This window comes from Otolemur garnettii, unplaced genomic scaffold (assembly GCF_000181295.1).
Source record: "Otolemur garnettii isolate 467f Iridium unplaced genomic scaffold, OtoGar3 scaffold00026, whole genome shotgun sequence".
Lineage (NCBI taxonomy): Eukaryota > Metazoa > Chordata > Mammalia > Primates > Galagidae > Otolemur > Otolemur garnettii.
Window position 1 is genome coordinate 10,251,754 of NW_003852421.1, and position 18,125 is coordinate 10,269,878.

An 18,125-nucleotide genomic window follows, 5' to 3' on the forward strand; every position below is an offset into this window, starting at 1 on the left:
GCCGAGCCCAGAGTAGGTCTTGATTCAAGTAGTTATTGCCTTCACATATATATTGTAATGGATGTCAGGAGAAATGAACTTGGAGAATAAGATATGCCTTTCTCAATTGAAATCAATTGATTTGGTAAGCAGTTACTATATTGTATTCATATTCTTCCAATAAAAAATTAAAAAGTCAGGGCTCGGCACCTGTAGCTCAAGCGGCTAAGGCACCAGCCACATACACCAGAGGTGGCGGGTTCAAATCTGACCCGGGCCTGCCAAACAGCAATGACAACTGCAACCAAAAAATAGCCAGGCGTTGTGGTGGGTGCTTGTGTTCTCAACTACTTGGGAGGCTGAAGCAAGAGAATCTCTTGAGCCCAGGAGTTGGAGGTTGCTATGAGCTGTGATGCCACAGCACTCTACCCAGGGTGACAGCTTGAGGCTCTATCTCAAAAATAAATAAATAAAAAGTCAGAAAACAACCTGCAATACAAAGATGAAAATAAAATCTTCCTTCAAGGGGCCCATAATCTAGTGATAGAGAAGAAAGGACAGTTTGCTAGAGAGATGATGGGATGATATTGTTTAAGAGGGTGGGCTCAGGGGCCACACAGACTCCAAATCCTGGTTCTGCCATCACCAGCGGAAAGACCTTCACCTTAATTTCAGTTTTACCTCTTTTTTTTTTTTTTTGAGACAGAGTCTCACTATGTTGCCCTTAGTTGAGTGCTGTAGTGTCACAGCTCACAGCAGCCTCAAACTCTTGGGCTGAAGCAATTCTCTTGCCTCATCCTCCCAGGCAGCTGGGATTACAGGCATCTGCTACAAGGCCTGGCTACTTTTTTGTTGCAGTTGTCATTGTTGTTTTAGCAGGCCCGGGCTGGGTTTGACCCCACCAGCCTGGTGTATGTGGCCAGTGTGTTATGGGAGATGAGCCGTCAGCTTTACCACTTTAAACCCAATTTCTTTAGCCCTATAATGGGAAGAATGATAATTACATCACAGTGCTGTCACAGGGTGAAAGGAGACGACGCAAAGCCACTGTTTTTGTCACTAGTAAACTCTCAGGACAAGCTACATGCCTGTTCATTCTCTCCTCAGCATCATTATTTTATAGGCAACCATCTCCTTCCATTTCACCCTCCACTTCCCAACACGTCTATGTTCTAGAAACTGCTCTTTCCCACCACTCTGATGTCAATGTGTTTCTTCTCCCTGGCCATTTCCCTTTAGCATTTATTCTAAACCCCATGTGGCCCAATCTAAAACTCACCTCCTTGAACTCAAGTGGAGGAGAAAGGCCAGGAAAGACGGAAACCCAGTTAGAATACTTGCCATCAATCAGCATCTGCTTCTATTCCTTGGAAATTGCTAAATGGCGATAGTTTTGTCCTCATAATGTAAAATGTGGTTTTGTCCTTATAATGTTATATATGTCCCCAAATGTAAAAAAAAAAAAAAGTCCCAGGGTTTTCTCTGCTTCGTGGTTAGCTCTTCATTGCTTCTATAATTTAAAGCATAAACATTACTATTGCCACATTTTGTAATTTTTTTGTAAAAAAAAAAAAGTGCTTATTTGTTCATTAAAAGAATCTACTAGACCACCTACTAACCACATGGCAGGTATTGTGATGTGTAGGAAATAAAGAGAAATAAAGTCCTCAAGGAATTTACAGGCTTGTAAGAGAAGCCCACGGAAATGACAGTAACACAGGCTCGGCGCCTGTAGCTCAGCGGCTAGGGTGCCAGCCATATACACCGGAGCTGGAGGGTTCGAGTCCAGCCTGGGCCTGCCAAACAACAATGACAACTACAACCAAAAAATAGCTGGCATTTTGGCAGGCACCTGTAGTCCCAGCTACTTGGGAGGCTGAGGCAAGAGAATTGCTTAAGCCCAAGAGTTTGAGGTTGCTGTGACCTGTGATGCCATGGCATTCTATCGGGCGACAGCTTGAGACTCTGTATCAAAAAAAAAAAAAAGAAAGAAAGAAAAAAAATGACAGTAACACAGAAAGTACTAAGTTCTTCAACACAGGTAAGTTCAGGATGCTGGGGGTATTTGATTCCTTGGGCCCCCCTGGCAAGAGCTTACGGTCTGCAGCCTTTCCCAGGAACTATAAAAATGTTTGAGTCCTGGGCAGCACCTGTGGCTCAAAGGAGTAGGGTGCCGGCCCCATATGCTAGAGGTGGCGGGTTCAAACCCAGCCCCAGCCAAAAAAAAAAAAAATTAGAGCAGATTTACCTTGAGCCTTAATCTTAAAAAAAAAAAAAAAAAAAAGTTTGAGTCCTAAGGGGCAAAAAGTATTAAGTACAAAATAGGAAAATAAAATGATAATATCAAATAAACATTTGATTAAATGTCTACAAAATGCAATGTTATGTCAACAACATCCAAATTCATTAGCATTTATAAAAGTTATTACATCTGAAAACAACTTGTAGATTAGATTATTGAAAGAGCTCTACAATTGCTAAATTGCTGCTGGTATAAAACAATTGTTAATTTAAAATCATTACTTATAGTCAATTTCCAAAGCAACATTACAAAACAAATTCTTTTCATTTGGGATACGGACCCATTTTAATAGTTGTATCATATGTGAGTTGCTCTTAGAATATTTTTCTGGTCCTGAGGTGTGCCCCTCAAAATTAAAAAAAGTATGTGAGGTGGGCTGCCTGTGTGGGCACCTGGTGAGTGATTCAGACTCAGCGGGGAGTAGGGGGCAAGAGAGGTCTCCACTTAACAGCCTGAGAGTTCCAAAGGGGAAGTGAATGGGACTATTAGTTTGCTAGGGCTGCCTTAACAAAGTACCGCAAACTGGGTAGTTTAAACCACAGAAATTTATTGTCTCATAGATCAGGAGGCTGAGAAAGTCTAAGAGCAAGGTAGTTGGCAGGGTTGGTTTGTTCTGTGGGTGTGAGTGTGAATCTGTTCCATGACTCTCTTCTAGCATGGGGGTGGGGGAGGGGTGGTTCACTGGTGATCCTTGGCATTCTTTGGCTCATGGCACCGTGACTCTGGTCTTCCCATGTCGTCCTCTCCCTATGTCAGTCTGTGTCCAAATTTCCCCTTTTCGTGAAGACACTGGTCTTGTTAGATTAGGGCCCACCCTACTCCAATATGACCTCTTCCTAACTTAACTAATTACATCTGCAACTACCCCATTTCCAAAACAGTCACAGTCTAAGGTATTGGGGGTTAGGACTTCCACTTACGATTTTTTTTTTAGCAGTGTAACTCAGTCCATAACAGTGGGTGAAGAGTGATGGGAGAAAGGCCCGGGCAGAAGGCCAGGCTGCATGTGCAAAGGCCTGACCGAGAATAAAGAACACAGTTCTGGGAACAGAACCGAGAGACATGGGATGAGGCTGGTGTGGGGTAAATGTAAACTAAAGATGGCTTTGATGGAAAGGCCGGGGTTTTTCAATGTGACAAAGTTCGAAATGAAATGACAAAACCATCTCATGCATCAGCCCCCCTCCCATGCCTTCCTCCTCCAAAGTCTCCCTTACCCCAAGATCCTGAAAGCTGACTTGGAAAGAACCAAGGCCAGAGGTCTAGGGAGTATTTGGGTCACCCGGCTTGTTCCTGGCACAACCCGGGTTAGAATCCCAGGAACTATTTCCTATCCAAGGCTCTGCCTTCCACACACCAGGCTAGTTTTATTTGTCTCACTTAGAAGGTAATTCTTTGGTTGTTATGGAATCTTAGATCATAATTCCTCAGATCCATTTTTAAACTAGAGTTCTATAATACTAAAAGAAGTAACCTAGTCACTATCACTACCTAGATTTAAACATTTTGTAAGGGTAGACTAGATGGTTAATCAGCTATAAGAGACAAGATGAAATGATCAGTTTATATATTTGTGTTTCCTTCACTGCTCTATATGTCCTTCCAGGGCAGGGACCTTGACTTTCTCATTCCTGTATCCCACCCCTGACTGCTCAGTAAATGCAGGCCCCTCCCCTCCTCAGCTCAGGAGCCTGTTCTCATAGGGTGTTTCCTGGTGCCCAGGAGGGGGCACTGTAGACACAGTTCCAAGACCAGGGCTGGGCCCTATAAGATGTTTCAGTCCAAAGAGTTAAGAGCCTGTAATAACATCCCAGAGGCCCAGGCCACTGTAGACAAAAATTCCACGGTAAGCCCCAAACCCAGAAATGACCCAGCTCTAAATAGAAAAGCCAAATGTGCTTCAGAAATCCCAAACAAAAACATTCCTAAAAAAAGACATAATCCAGAAGCCACAAGAAGAAAAAGTGACAGATTTGACAACATAAAAAACATAAACTTCTATACAACAAAGGGCATGCTAAAAAGTTAAAAGACATAGCTAGAATGACAGGTTAGAATAAAATATTGACATCATATATTTAATTAAGTTTTAATATCCTAAATGTACACAAAGAGCCAGAAGGAAAAAGACAAACTCAAAAGAAAAAGAGGCAAAACAGATGGACAGGCAGTTTGTGTAGTAGCAATACAAATGGCTGATAAACCATTAAAATTCTCAGTAGGGATCTCAGAAATGCAAATTAAAACTGCAATAAGTAACTTTTTGCCTATTGGACTAGCAAAAATTAAAAAGACCCAGTGCTGGCTCAGAGCCTGTAGCTCAAGCGGCTAAGGTGCCAGCCACATACACCGGAGCTGGTTCGAATCCAGTCCAGGCCCACCAAACAACAATGACAACTACAACCAAAAAATAGCCAGGTGTTGGTGCTAGGCACTTGCAATCCCAGCTACTTGGGAGGCTGAGGCAAGAGAATCGCTTAAGCCTAAGAGTTGGAGGTTGCTGTGAGCTGTGACACTCTACCCAGGGAGACAGCTTGAGAGTCTGTCTCAAAAAAAAAAAAAAAGACCCAGTGCTGGTAAGGATGGGAATCAAAGTGGGGGAGGGGAGAGTAAAACTTGCTTTATTTCTCAAGGGCCATTGGCAGCATCTATGAAAAATTAAAAGATTAATATGCTTCTGAAGAGAAAGTTCAATTCTAGGGATTGATTCCAACGATGATAAGAACAGCTACTGTTAACTGAGCACTTACTATGTGCCAGATCTTATGCTGGGTGAATTATAATATATGGGGCACCTAATTTCTTTGATAAGATTCTGCCTGTAGAATGTAGACCAATAATTACCTCCATTTTCCAGAAGGAGAAACTGAATCTTTGGTAAGTTAAGCAGTCTACTCAAGGTTTCACAGCTAGTAATTAGTGAGGCCAGGATTTAAATCCAGGCAGTCTGATTTAATCACCCATACGTTTAGTTACTCCCTATAATGTGTCATACACACATGTGAGATGGTGTATGTATTAGTGCATTAGCATAGAGCAGGGGTCCCCAAACTTTTTAAATAGGGGGCCAGTTCATTGTCCCTTAGACCTTGGGAGGGCCAGACTGCAGGCCCCGGGATGAGTCGCCTGCTAAGCAGGACAGGCAGTGGTGGCAAAAACACCCTGCGGGCCAGATAAATGTCCTAGGCGGGCCATAGAGACTAAATCTAAAGTTCTATTAAAGTAGAGGGATGGTTTGCTAAATCCATTACAGCCAAAGCTTGAGATACTATGTGACAAGTAGGTAGATTTGTTTGTGCTGATAGGGAAACTACCCATTCCATGCTATTGAACGGGGAGAAAAGCATATTGTAAAAAACATGAGTATTATAACTGATGTAGCTTAACAAAAAACCCACCCCACCGCACCCTATCCCCCAGAAAAAACAAAACTATAGGCCGGGCTCACACATGTAATCATAGCATTCTGGGAGGCTGAGGTGGGAAGATCACTTGAGTTCAGGAGTTCAAGACTCAACTGGGCAAAAATGAGACCCTGTCTGTACTAAAAATAGAAAAATTATTCAGTTCTGGTGGCATGTACCTGTAGTTACAGCTACTCAGGAGGCTGAGGCAAGAGGATCATTTGAGACTTGGAGATTGAGGTTGCAGTGAGCTATGATGACAACACTGCATTCTACAGGATAACAGAGCAAGACTCTGTCCAAAACAAACAAACGACAAACAAAATGAATCCCCCAAACCCAACAATGTGTATATATCAAAAAGGGCACACACCAAATTATTTACAGGGGTTATTTGTGGGTCTTAAAATAGGGAGAATTTCACTTTAAAACATGTATTAGTAAGGTCTCTTCACCTAGTAACAGAAAACCTAATTGAAATTAGCTTAAATACTATAGGGGACCTTTTGCTTATGTGACTGGGAGGTCCAGAGATACAGTATGATTTGAGGGCGTGACAGTGCCAAGGTTGGTGTGATCTGGCAACTTAATAATGTCTTCAAGGATCTGATTTGTTTTCCATCTCTCTACTCTGCTTCCCAATTTGTTAACTGCATTCAGCTGCAGGATTCACTTGTGGTGGCAAAATCATCGTAGCAGTTCCAAGCTTCATATATGCAACCTACCATATTCTCGGAGCAGAGAAATACTTCTCAGCCAAAATCTTGATGTTCAACATTGATTAGAAAAGCCGGGAATGAATCCCTGTGTCGGGAAGAATGGCTGATTGGCTTAGGCTGGTATACTCTAAGTAAATGACTTTGGGGAAGGACACCTGCTGAGATTCATCCTCACCTGCAGTTGGGAGTGGGGTCACTGAGGGCTGCCACACAATGGGGGAGGAGTAGAATATTTGCTGAGGAAATAACATAATTCTCGTTTGCTTTATCTAATACTTTGGTAATTTTAAAATACAAGATCAGATTTTTTTTTAGAAAACATGTTGCGAATGTACGGTTTTGTAAACACTGTATTTCTTCATCAAGTTCCAGTGATTGAGATGAACTCCTTGCATTAAGAGGGTCATCCAAGGACAGATGGTAAAAGGACAAGTATGGACTGGGAGCTGGGAGGCCTGGACCCAAGTTCTAGCTCTACCTGTAAGATCTCAGGAATGCCACAGAACCACTCAAGGCTCAGTTTCCTCATCAGCAAATGATGGTGTTGACTTAGACAAGTTTTAAGGTCCCTCTATCTCAACTATTCTTCTCCTTTTGTTTATAAAACTATTCTATCCATCCATCCATGTTGTTAACATCTATCCATTCAATTTTGTTAATACAGTAAATATTATAGTTAATATACCTAAGAAAAATATTCTAACAATACAAAAGGATATAAAATCTCCCTCCCTCTCATAACACATAGCACTCTGGACATTGCCTCACTCTGACGACTCTTCATACTTTGTTTTATAGGCATATATCCTCCATCTTGCCTTTTTTTAATACATTATGTAGAAATGATAGTGTATTAAAGATGAGAAGATAGGTACATCTTATATTTTAATAGGCATTGCTAAATTATCCACCAAAGAGGACAATGCTTACTTATTTCTCTAATTCCTCAACACCTTATGTTATCATTTTTGTTATTCTGCAAGATTGAAAAATCACATCTCCTTGCTTTTACTTTATGTTTTAAAAGTTGTGTATGAGTAGGGTGACCAGATTTTAACATTTGTAAAGCAGGACAACATGGGGGGCGGGCAGGGGACGGGTCAGGGCAGGGCCTGACAACAAGGCAAACTTTGATAAGCAGTTCTCGATAATCACTTCTCAACAATTATTTGTTATTATTATAGTTTACCATTATAGAATTAACAAAAATAATATAAAACTCATATTCTGGCGAAATAGCCACATGGCAGCTGAAAACCGTATATTCCCTTCCTATTCCCCCCTCCCCCTCCCCGTTTGCGCATTCTTTCCAAAAATCGGGACTTTTTAAAAATGCCTGTGGGACGCGGAACAAATTGTTAAAAAGCGGAACTGTCCCGCCAAAAGCGGGATGTCTGGTCACCCTATGTCTGAGGCTCAGAGCCTATAGCTGAGCGGCTAGGGTGCCAGCCACATACACCGGGGCTGGGAGTTGGAACCCAGCCAGGGTCTGCTGAACAACAATGGCAATTACAACAAAGAAATAGCCAGGCGTCATGGCAGACACCTGTAGTCCCAGCTACTTGGGTGGCTGAGGCAAGACAATCTCTTAAGCCCAAGAGTATAAGGTTGCTGTGAGCTTCCATGCCATGCCACTCTACCAAGGGTGACATAGTGAGACTTTGTTTCAAAAAAAATGAAAAAGTTGTGTATAAAGTTCAGAATTTTTTAATGTGCATAATATGCTTATAAGCCGTTGATGTTTATTATTTTATGAATCGTCTGTTCATTTACTTTGCCCTTTTTCTTTTGTGCAACTACATTTTGTCTTGGAATGCAGAAAATGGGCCCCCTTAATATCCCTCTCATGGAAAGGTGGAACTTAAAGGGCATCACCCTTTAGGCCATCGTGTTACTACTGGTTGGTGTTGGAGGGGAGGCTATGGGTGCGAGGGAAAAGGAGGGCTACAGTAGACCAGAAACACTTGTCACAGCCAGCTAAGAATGGCTTTTACTTTCCAAAGGGTTTTAAACAACAACGAACAAACAAAAAACAAAGAAAATGTTGCCGGAGAGGACCATGACCCACAAAGCCTAATATATTTACTATCTACCTCTTTATGAAAACTTCTGGGATGAACAGAAGCGGCAGCTGAGATGGGGCAGTCTGGAAGGGACTCAGACAGACTGGCGTCTCTGACCTGAAAGAGTCACAAGTTCTATTAGACTGGAGGAGTAACTGGTGTTGAGTATGGTCCAGAATTCAGGTAAGATGAACATTTATAACGAGTGACTTGGGATTGACAATTAGGAAGTAGGTCACTGTGACCTTTGGCTGAGCAGTTTTGGGGCGTGTTTATACACAGACTTTTGAGTCAGAAGAAATAAAAACAAAGAAAGAGAGGGAGGGTGGGGGAGAGCTGGTCATAACAAATTAGTGCTTAAATGAACAAAACTGGCATAACTTCTTTAAGACAAATAATTGGCATTGTGCACGCAAATATGTTCATTTCTTTTTCTTTCTTTCTTTTCTTTTCTTTTTTTTTTTTGCAGTTTTTGGCCAGGGCTGGGTTTGAACCCATCACCTCCAGCATGTGGGGCTGGGGCCCTACTCCTCCTTTGAGCCACAGGCAGTGACCTATGTTCACTTCTTTAAAGTATTCCTCAGGTCTGTCTGATATAAGCTATGAATCTATTTCTAATATCTCATTCTATAAGGAGGCAGATCCCTAGTGGATCTAAAAACAGAGTGTCAGCCCTGGTGGGACCTTGAGGGCAAACTGGCCCATCTCCCTCATGTTATTAGAGCTTCCGCTGAAGCTTGAAGAAGACCAGGGACATGACCAGGCCACATAGTGACCATCCAGGAGCCTCAGCTGCAGCTTGCAATTCCAGTTGCCTCCCACTCCATGGCTGCTGTTTTTTTTTGTTTGTGTTTGGCCGGGGCTGGGTTTGAACCGGCCACCGGCATATGGGGCGGTGTCCTGCCCCTTTGAGCCACAGGCGCCACCTGCTGTTTTATCTTCTTTAACACCCTGAACATCAAACGTCTTACAAACATCTAGTATGGGGTCCGGGGAGGATGGGCTGTCCAGAAAGTATCCAGCCATGTAAGATGAAAAATACAGACATGCATGGCTGGATACTTTCTGGACAGGCTTTATATCCTCCCTAAATAGAGTAAATAATTATATATTTCATTTCTAGACATTGTAATCTCATTTTTTTAACCTTCAAATTTCAACACCCCCTTTCAGTTTTGTAAAATCAACATTATTATAATTTATATACAGTAAAATGCCCCATTTTAAAACAAGAGTTGGTTGGATTTTGACAAATGTAAACTTGTGTAATTATCATCATGGTCAAGACTGAGATGTCTTGACCATGATGATAATAGATGTCTCCTATTCCTTTCCCATCCCCACGTCTGATCCCAGGCAACCACTAACCTGTTGTCTGTCATTGTAGGTTATTTCTCGTTTTCTAGAGTTTCACATAAACGGGATCACACAGTATATATGCTTCGGGCGTGGCTCCTTTGACCTAGCATGCTTTTCAAATAACTAAATGTATTTTTTCAATGTTTTGAATTTATTCATGTCGTGTATATCAGTTTATTCCCTTTTATGGTTGGGTAGTTTTTTCTTTATATCGATATATAGATATACCATTATCTATTTATTTGCTGACAGATACTTTGGTTATTTTCTGTTTTGTTTTTGCTATAATGAATAAAGCTGCTATAAAAATTTATGTACAAGTCCTCAGGCAAATATGTTTTCATTTTTCTTCAGTAAATAAGTTGGAGTCGAATTGCTGGGTCATATGGTTAGTGTAATATTATAAGTAACTGCTGGATTACTTTCAAAAGTGGTTGTACCAGCAACACATGCAAGTTCTGGTTGTTCTACATCCTTGATGCTGTCGGGTTTTTTTTTTTTTTTTGGCCAGGGCTGGGTTTGAACCCACCACCTCTGGCATATGGGGCCAGCACCCTACTCCTTGAGCCATAGGTGCTGCCCAGATGCTGTCAGTTTTTTTTTTTTCTTGAGACAGAGCCTCAAGCTGTCCCCCTGGGTAGAGTGCCATGGCTTCACTGCTCACAGCAACCTCCAACTCCTGGGCTCAAGTGAGTCTCCTGCCTCAGCCTCCCAAGTAGCTGGGACCACAGGCGCCCACCACAACACCCGGCTATTTTTTGGTTGCAGCCATTATTGTTGTTTGGCAGGCCTGGGCTGGATTCGAACCTGCCACATTAGGTGTACGTGGCTGGCGCCTTAGCCACTTGAGCCACAGGCGCCGAGCCGATGCTGTCAGTTTTTAATTTTTTTTACCCATGAGAGTGGCATCTCATTATAGTTTTAATTTGTAATTCTTTAATAAATAAAAATGTTTAGCATTTTTCATGTACTGATTGGCCAATTTTCTATCTTCCTTTGTAAAATGCTGTCTTAAATCTTCTGCCCATTAAAAAAAATTGTTTTTTATCTTTTTGATTTGTAAGAGTTGTTTTTATATTTTGCATACAAGTCCTTTGTCAGTCCTTTCTGATGTATGTGAAGATTAGAAGTTGAAATTGTGATGGAGTTTAATTTACCAGTTTTTCTTTTCATGCTTTTGTGTCCCATGAAAGGAATCTTTGCCTAATCCAAGACTGTGAAGATGTTTTTCCTATTTTTTCTTCTAGCACTGTTATAAATTTAGCTTGTAGAAGTAGGTCTTTGATTATTTCAAGTTAATTTTTGCATATGGTATGAAGTAAAAGTCAAGGCTCATGTTTTTTCATGTGGATATTCTGTTTTTCCAGTACATTTGTTGAAAAAATATCCTTTGGCACATTCATCGAAAGTCAATTGATTATATGTGTGAGAATCTATTTCTGAACTCTATTCCATTAATCTATTTGTGTATTCTTACACCATACTACACTGTCTTAATTACTGTAGCTTTACAGTTAATGTTGAAATCAGTTCATGTAATTCCTCCAACTTCGTTCTTTTTTCAAAATTTTTGGCTCTTCTATGTCCTTTGCAATTCCATAAAGATTTTAGAATGAATTTGTCAGTTCCTTCAAAAAACATGTGCTTAGATTTTTTTTGTTTTAATACAGAGTCTCATCACTCTGTTACCCGGCCTCGAGTGCTGTGGCAGTCAGCCTAGCTCACAGCAACCTCATACTCCTGGGCTCAAGTGATCCTCCTGCCTCAGCCTTCTGAGTAGCTGGGAGAGTAGCTGAGACTATTGGCACCTGCCACAACTCCTGGCTTATTTTTTCTATTTTTGGTAGACAGGAGTTCTTGCTCTTGCTTAGGCTGGTATTGAACCTGAGCTCAAGTGATCTTCCTGCCTCAGCCTCTCAGAGTGCTAGGATTATAGGCATGAGCCACCACTTTGGCCTGTGTACTTTAGTTCTTGATAGGGATTGCACAAATCTATAGACTCTTAGAGCAATATATTTTTTGTTAAATACCTCATTCAGAGGTACTGGTCTAAGGCATAATGACTTGTTTCCTTGCATATTCTGAGATATCTCTATTGTGAGCTTTTAAATTCCTTAGAAATCTATCTCTTATAATTTGTTGAGGCCTGGATTTAAAATGTATTGTCTACAGAAGATTTGTGTTTATATTTTCCAGGCATAATTTACTTCCCTGGCCTACTTTAGAGAAAAATTTAAACAAAATTAGCCAAGTATTGAAGTGGGCGCCTGTAGTCCCAGCTACTTGGGAGGCTAAGGCAAGAGAATCACTTAAGCCCAAAAGTTTGAGGTTGCTATGAACTATGATGTCACAGCCTTGTAATGAGGGTGACAAAATGAGACTCTGTCTCAAAAAAAAAAAAAAAAACCCTAAAAAAAATTTAAACAAAAAGTTTAGCCAAAAATAATTTCCTTTTCTATTGACATACAATGATGGTGCCCAATTCTAATAATTTTGTTTTTCAATGTCCCCATGGATATAAGGGTGAGAAATATTGACCAGTTCATGCTACCATACATGTAGGTAAAATAAAGAAGTTATAAGAGGGTATTTTTTTTGTGAGAGATTAACCAAATGGTACAAGGGTGAATTAGCTCAACTCAGAAAGGACAGTCAAATGAACTAAAATGGAGATTTATTTAGAATGATAGAGCAACTGAATTTGTTTCTTTTATTATGAAATTGGGGTCAATAAGCAACTGATTTATTCTCATCTATCTTTATTACAAATGAACCATACACACGTAGATACAGGTGGTGTGGGGAGGTGCATTTAGACCAGGAGGATGTGAAGGTGGAGGGAGAGGGGACGGGCAACAGGAACTAGCAGAAAAATTAGGACCTGCATCCATCTTCCCTCTCCACTTCTAATAATGCATTTTCCATATGCATGGAACAAGCAATTCCAGTATCTTGGGGTACTTCTCAAACTCTGCCATACATGTGGATCACCTGGAAATCTGGGTAGAATCAGATTCTGATTTAGTAGGTCTGGGTGCAAGCCTGAGATTCTGCATTGCCAACAAAGCCCCCAAAGGATCTCAATGCTGTTAGCCCACGGACCACTGTTAAATAGTAAAGATATTTCCTGGTATCTTCATTCTCTGTTGGTGCTTTGGTCAGAACTTGGCTGAAGTGTGGCAGTTAAAATCCCATATGGCCACTTTGTTGTGCTACCAAATATCGTTCATTCTATCTAACTATATTTGTGCATCATTAACCATCCCCACTTTATCCCCACTCCCCCATATCCTTCCCAGCTTCTGGTAACTATCATTCTACTCTCTGTCTTAATGAGATCAATTGTTTGTTTGTTTGTTTGTTTGTTTTCTGAGACTAGAGTCTCACTATGTTGCCCTTGGTAGAGTGCCATACCATCACAGCTCACAGCAACCTCAAACTCTTGGGCTTAAGTGATTCTCTTGCCTCAGCCTCCCGAGTAACTGGGACTATAGGGGCCCACCACAATGCCAAGCTATTTTTTTGGTCGTAGTTGCCATTATTGTTTGGCAGGCCTGGGCTGGGTTTGAAGTCACCAGCCTTGGTGTACGCGTGGCTGGCACCCTGCCATTAAGCTACAGGGAGATCAATTGTTTTAATATTTAGCTCCCACATATGAGTGAGAACATGTGAGATTTGTTTTTCTGTGCTTGGTTTATTACATTAAGATCATGTTCCCCAGTTCTAGCCAAGTTGTTGCAAATGACAAGATTTCATTCTTTTTCCTGGCTATACAATATTCCATTGTGTATATGTACGACAATTTCTTTATCCATTCATCCACTGATGGACATGTAGGTTGACTGCAAATCTTAGCTATTGTGAATAGTGTTGCAATGAATATGGGAGTGCAGGTGTCTTTTCAATACACTGATTCCTTTCTTTTGAATATATACCCAGCAGCGGGGTTGCTGGGTCATATGGTAGTTTTATAATTATCAATAAGTTATAGTATACTTTAAAATAAGAATGAAATTAGAATGTTCCTAACACAAAGAAATGATAAGCAGTGATGGATACCCCAATGACCCCGGTTTGATTAGTACATGGAATACACGTTGCACTCCTTTATCCAAACATCTCCTGTAAATATATACAACTATACTCATAATAATTAAAAATAAAACACAGGGCTGGGTGTGATGCTCACGCCTGTAATCCTAGCACTCTGGGAGGCCAAGGTGGGTGGATCACCTGAGCTCATGAGTTGGAGAACAGCCTGAACCAGAGCAAGACCTCCTAAAAATACATACCAGCTGGGAGTTGTGGCAGGTACCTACAGTCCCAGTTACTTGGGAGGCTGAGGCCAGAGAATTGCTTGAGCCCAAGAGTTTGAGGTTGCTATGAGCTAAGATGCCACTGCACTGTACCGAGGGTGACAAAGTGAGACTCTGTCTCAAAATAAATAAGTAAAAAATAAATAAAACACAGAAAGGTCTCTACAAAGAGAAGTTTTAGGGTCAACCTCTACACAAATCAAAGTGCTTGTCAGTGAGAAATGATGATTTGAGGCTGGGGCTCAAATCATCATGATTTGATGACTAGTGATTAGTGGCTAACGCCTATAATCCTAGCACTCCGAGAGGCTGAGGCCAGAGAATTACTCGAGCTCAGGAGTTTGAGACCAGCCTGAGTAAGAATGAAACTCTGTCTCTACTAAAAAAAATAGAAAAATTCGCTAGCTGGGCATTGTGGCAGAGTGCCTGTAGTCCCAGCTACTCAGAAGGCTGAGGCAGGAGAATTGCTTGTATCCAGGAGTTTGAAGTTGCTGTGAGCTAGGCTGATGCCATAGCACTCTAGCTTGGGGCAACAGAATGAGACTGTCTCAAAAAAACAAAAAACAAACAAAAACAGTTCAGAAACATGATTATTTGGATACTTATCTACAGCAAAACCTTTGGTGATCTCTCTTCAGTCTGGCGACTGAGGAGTTTCTGTAGGACGTTTTCCCCTGATGAAGAAAAACCTGGAGAGCATCTTTTTGGGAATTGCATATGGTGCTGCTGAAATTCTCACCCCAAAGGCTGTGGGTGTGGATGCTCACGTGGGGAGCTAGAGCTAGAGCCAGAGGAGAGGGGTTGGAGGCTGCAGTGTTGAACAGGCTTTACCAGGGGCTTGCTTTTATCCAAGAGGCATCAGGAAGTCAGAGCCAGGACCAAGGGAGAGGAGAACTGGGACCACCAGTGCACCCAAACCAAGAAATGAAGAAGAAGCCAGTCAGAAGTTAGAAGGAGTTTCTTTATCTCAAGGTCTGGAGGTCCTGGGTCAGGCTGTGATGGGCCAGGTCTGTACGCTGGCAGCCCCTGTCATTTGCTGATTCATCAACTCTTTCATTCATCAAATATTACCAAGCACCTACTACCCACCAGCTATTCTTCTGGGTTCTGGGGATACAACAGTGAACCAAACAGACTCCCTCCTCTCCTGGTAAGGAGGACGTCCAGAGATAACAAATAAGCATGTAGGGATGTGAGAGGAGGCGATGGAGAAAGATAAAGTAAGAGGATGGAGGACGTGTGTCCTGGATGCATTTGTTATTTTACATAGCGTGTTCAAAATGATGCCTCCAGTGATGGTAAAGCAGGACCTAGAGGAATAAAGGGAGCAGGCCCTGCCTACTCTACTCAGGCAGAAGCATTACAGACCTTTGTCACAGTGGACCTAGGAGGGCCCAGAACCTTAGAGATGTACTACCTATTCTCATTAGGCTTAGTATCCACACTAAATATTTGTAATGGCCTCAGTGAAACCTCATATAATGGCTGGGCTTGGTGTCTCATGCCTATAATCCTACCACTTTGGGAAGCTGATGTGGATGGACTGCTTGAGCTCAGGAGTTCGAGACCAGCCTGAGGAAGAGCAAGAGCCCCATCTCCACTAAAAATAGAAAAACTGGCTGGGTGTGGTGGTGCACACCTGTACTCACAGCTACTTGGGAGGCTGAGGCAAGAGTATCACTTGAGCCCAAGAGTTTGAGGTTGCTGTGAGCTATGATGACACCATGGCACTGTACCCAGAGAAACAGAGTGAGATTCTATCAGAAAGAAAGAAAGAAAGATAGATAGAAAGAAAGAAAGAAAGATGGAAGGAAGGAGGGAGAGAGGGAGGGAGGGAGGGAAGGAAAGGAAAGGAAAGAGAAAGAATCCTTATATAGTGAGATGTTTATATACTATATTTATCTTAGAAATTTTACTCTAAGGTTGTGCCAGAAGAAATATCCATAGCTTTTAAATTAATTTGGCCCACAACTGAATTCAGAAGGAATGAGGTGCTTGGGGGTTCAGGAAAGGCTCTCCTGACCAGGTGATGTTTCAGGTGAGACCTAAAGGATGAGTGAAGGTTAGCCAGGGGTGGAGGGAAGGTCTTGCCCCAAAAAGGAAAACAGTATGTGCAAAGGCCCTGAGGTAGCTTGCTCATCTTGAACATGTCCCTTTCAAGATGACACCTGATAGCCTTGAACCTCCAAGCAGAGGGTAGGTCCTTCTCCTTAGTTGTCAGCCAGATTCGGTACCCTCATCCTCTCTGAGGAAATTTTGAGGCATACATATCCTCTGTCCTCTTGCCTATGCTGCTATTGGTACGCTTAGGATCTCCTCCATATTAGATGCTGGTTCTTTAATTTCTTTAAGCCTTGAAACCATGCCTATGACTCCTGATGTTTATCTCCCTTGGGTCCTCAGAGGAACTGGCCTTCTGGCCCTGAATTCCTGTTCTCTTGATTCACTGCCAGGCTTGGCTGGGTGCTTATCCAGTGGCATATGGAAAATAACATTCCTGCTCCATGTTTCAGCTTTTTAAAAACTGCATGCCATTCTATAATCTCACAGTCATATTGTGACAGCCTCAATTTAAAAAAAAAAAAAAAGCTTAAGATGGTTTGAAGAAAATCTTATATAATTATATTTAGTCTTATACTAGATGGAGTAGAGAACCAAAAATGTAATTATAGGTGTAGCCAGTTTCTGGAAAAACTGATACATGGAAATTCTCATAGCATAGTTATATTTGGAGAGGAATTTTCATATTAAAAATCACTACTAGTTTCCTTTAGATAATTTTGCCAGTGTAGTTAAAATCAGATCAAATTTTGAAAACATTCCGTCCATGTCAGCTTCTGGCACCTGGATAGGCATGTCTCCGTTGAACAGAGAGCAGCAGGTCTGTATTGGGTCTTTACCCTCCTTCTACTCAGCACACCAGGAATTTCCAGGCCTTTCCTGGAACCCTATAAACCCTAACCCTCAGTTAGGCCTCCTTCAGGGTGCTCCAGAGACCTCGCCTGGCCCAGACTGTGGAACCAGAGCTGCCTGCGGAAGAGCCTCAGCTCACAGGCCTTTCCGGGGTCCCAGATGCACTTCAGTTGCTGCCCCGTCTCTTTGCTCCTCAGATAGTTTCTGTGCTGCTTGTGTCCACGTCCTCCCTTCTTGTTACCTCTCAAACTCATTTTAATCAGGCTGCTGTTCCCTCCCCCCCACCCCCAGCCCAAACTGTTTTTGTTAAGGTCACCAGCCAAATCCAACGGGCACTGCTCAACCTCTCAGAAGCTGACTTCCAGCTCTGCCCTAACCCTGTGCTTTCCTGGCCTCTGGACCGCCCTCTCCCATGCTTCTCCTCCCTCCTCTCATCACTCTTTGCTGGTTGCTTGTGTCCCCAATCCCCAACCACTGGAATAGTCCCAGGCTCAATCCTCAGACTTCTCACTCTACAGACACTCCCTAGGTGTCATGGTTTGGTCACGTGGCTTTAAATATAGCAGTCCCCTCTTAGCCATGGTTTTTGTTTTTGGGGTTTTAGTTACCCATGGTTAACCACCATCTAAAAATATCAAGGATTTTTTTTTCGGGCTGGGCACAGTGGTTCACGCCTGTAATCCTAGCACTCTGGGAGGCTTAGGTGGTGGATTGCTTGAGCTCACAAGTTCAAGACTAGCCTACGCAAAAATGAGACTCCATCTCTACTAAAAATAGAAAATCTGAGGCAACAGGATTGCTGGAGCCCAAGAGTTTGGGGTTGCTGTAAGCTAGGAGGCCACTGCATTCTACCTAGGGTGACAGCTTGAGACTCTGTCTCACAAAAAAAGAAAAAGTTTTTTTTTTTCTTTTCTTTGGGGGGTGGTTTGTCTTCTGGTGGAGCCCAGAAAATCTGCTAGACCAGTGGTTTTCAACCTGTGGGTCGTGACCCACAGGAACTGTATTAAAGGACCATGGCATTAGGAAGGTTGAGAACCACTGTGCTAGACAAATTCTAAAAGAGCTGTAAC

General features: G+C 42.1%; 1 pseudogene; it reads right to left on the reverse strand.

Annotated features, from left to right (window-relative positions):
• Window positions 1–18,083: 18,083 nt before the first annotated feature.
• On the reverse strand, window positions 18,084–18,125 carry LOC111724818 (annotated as a pseudogene).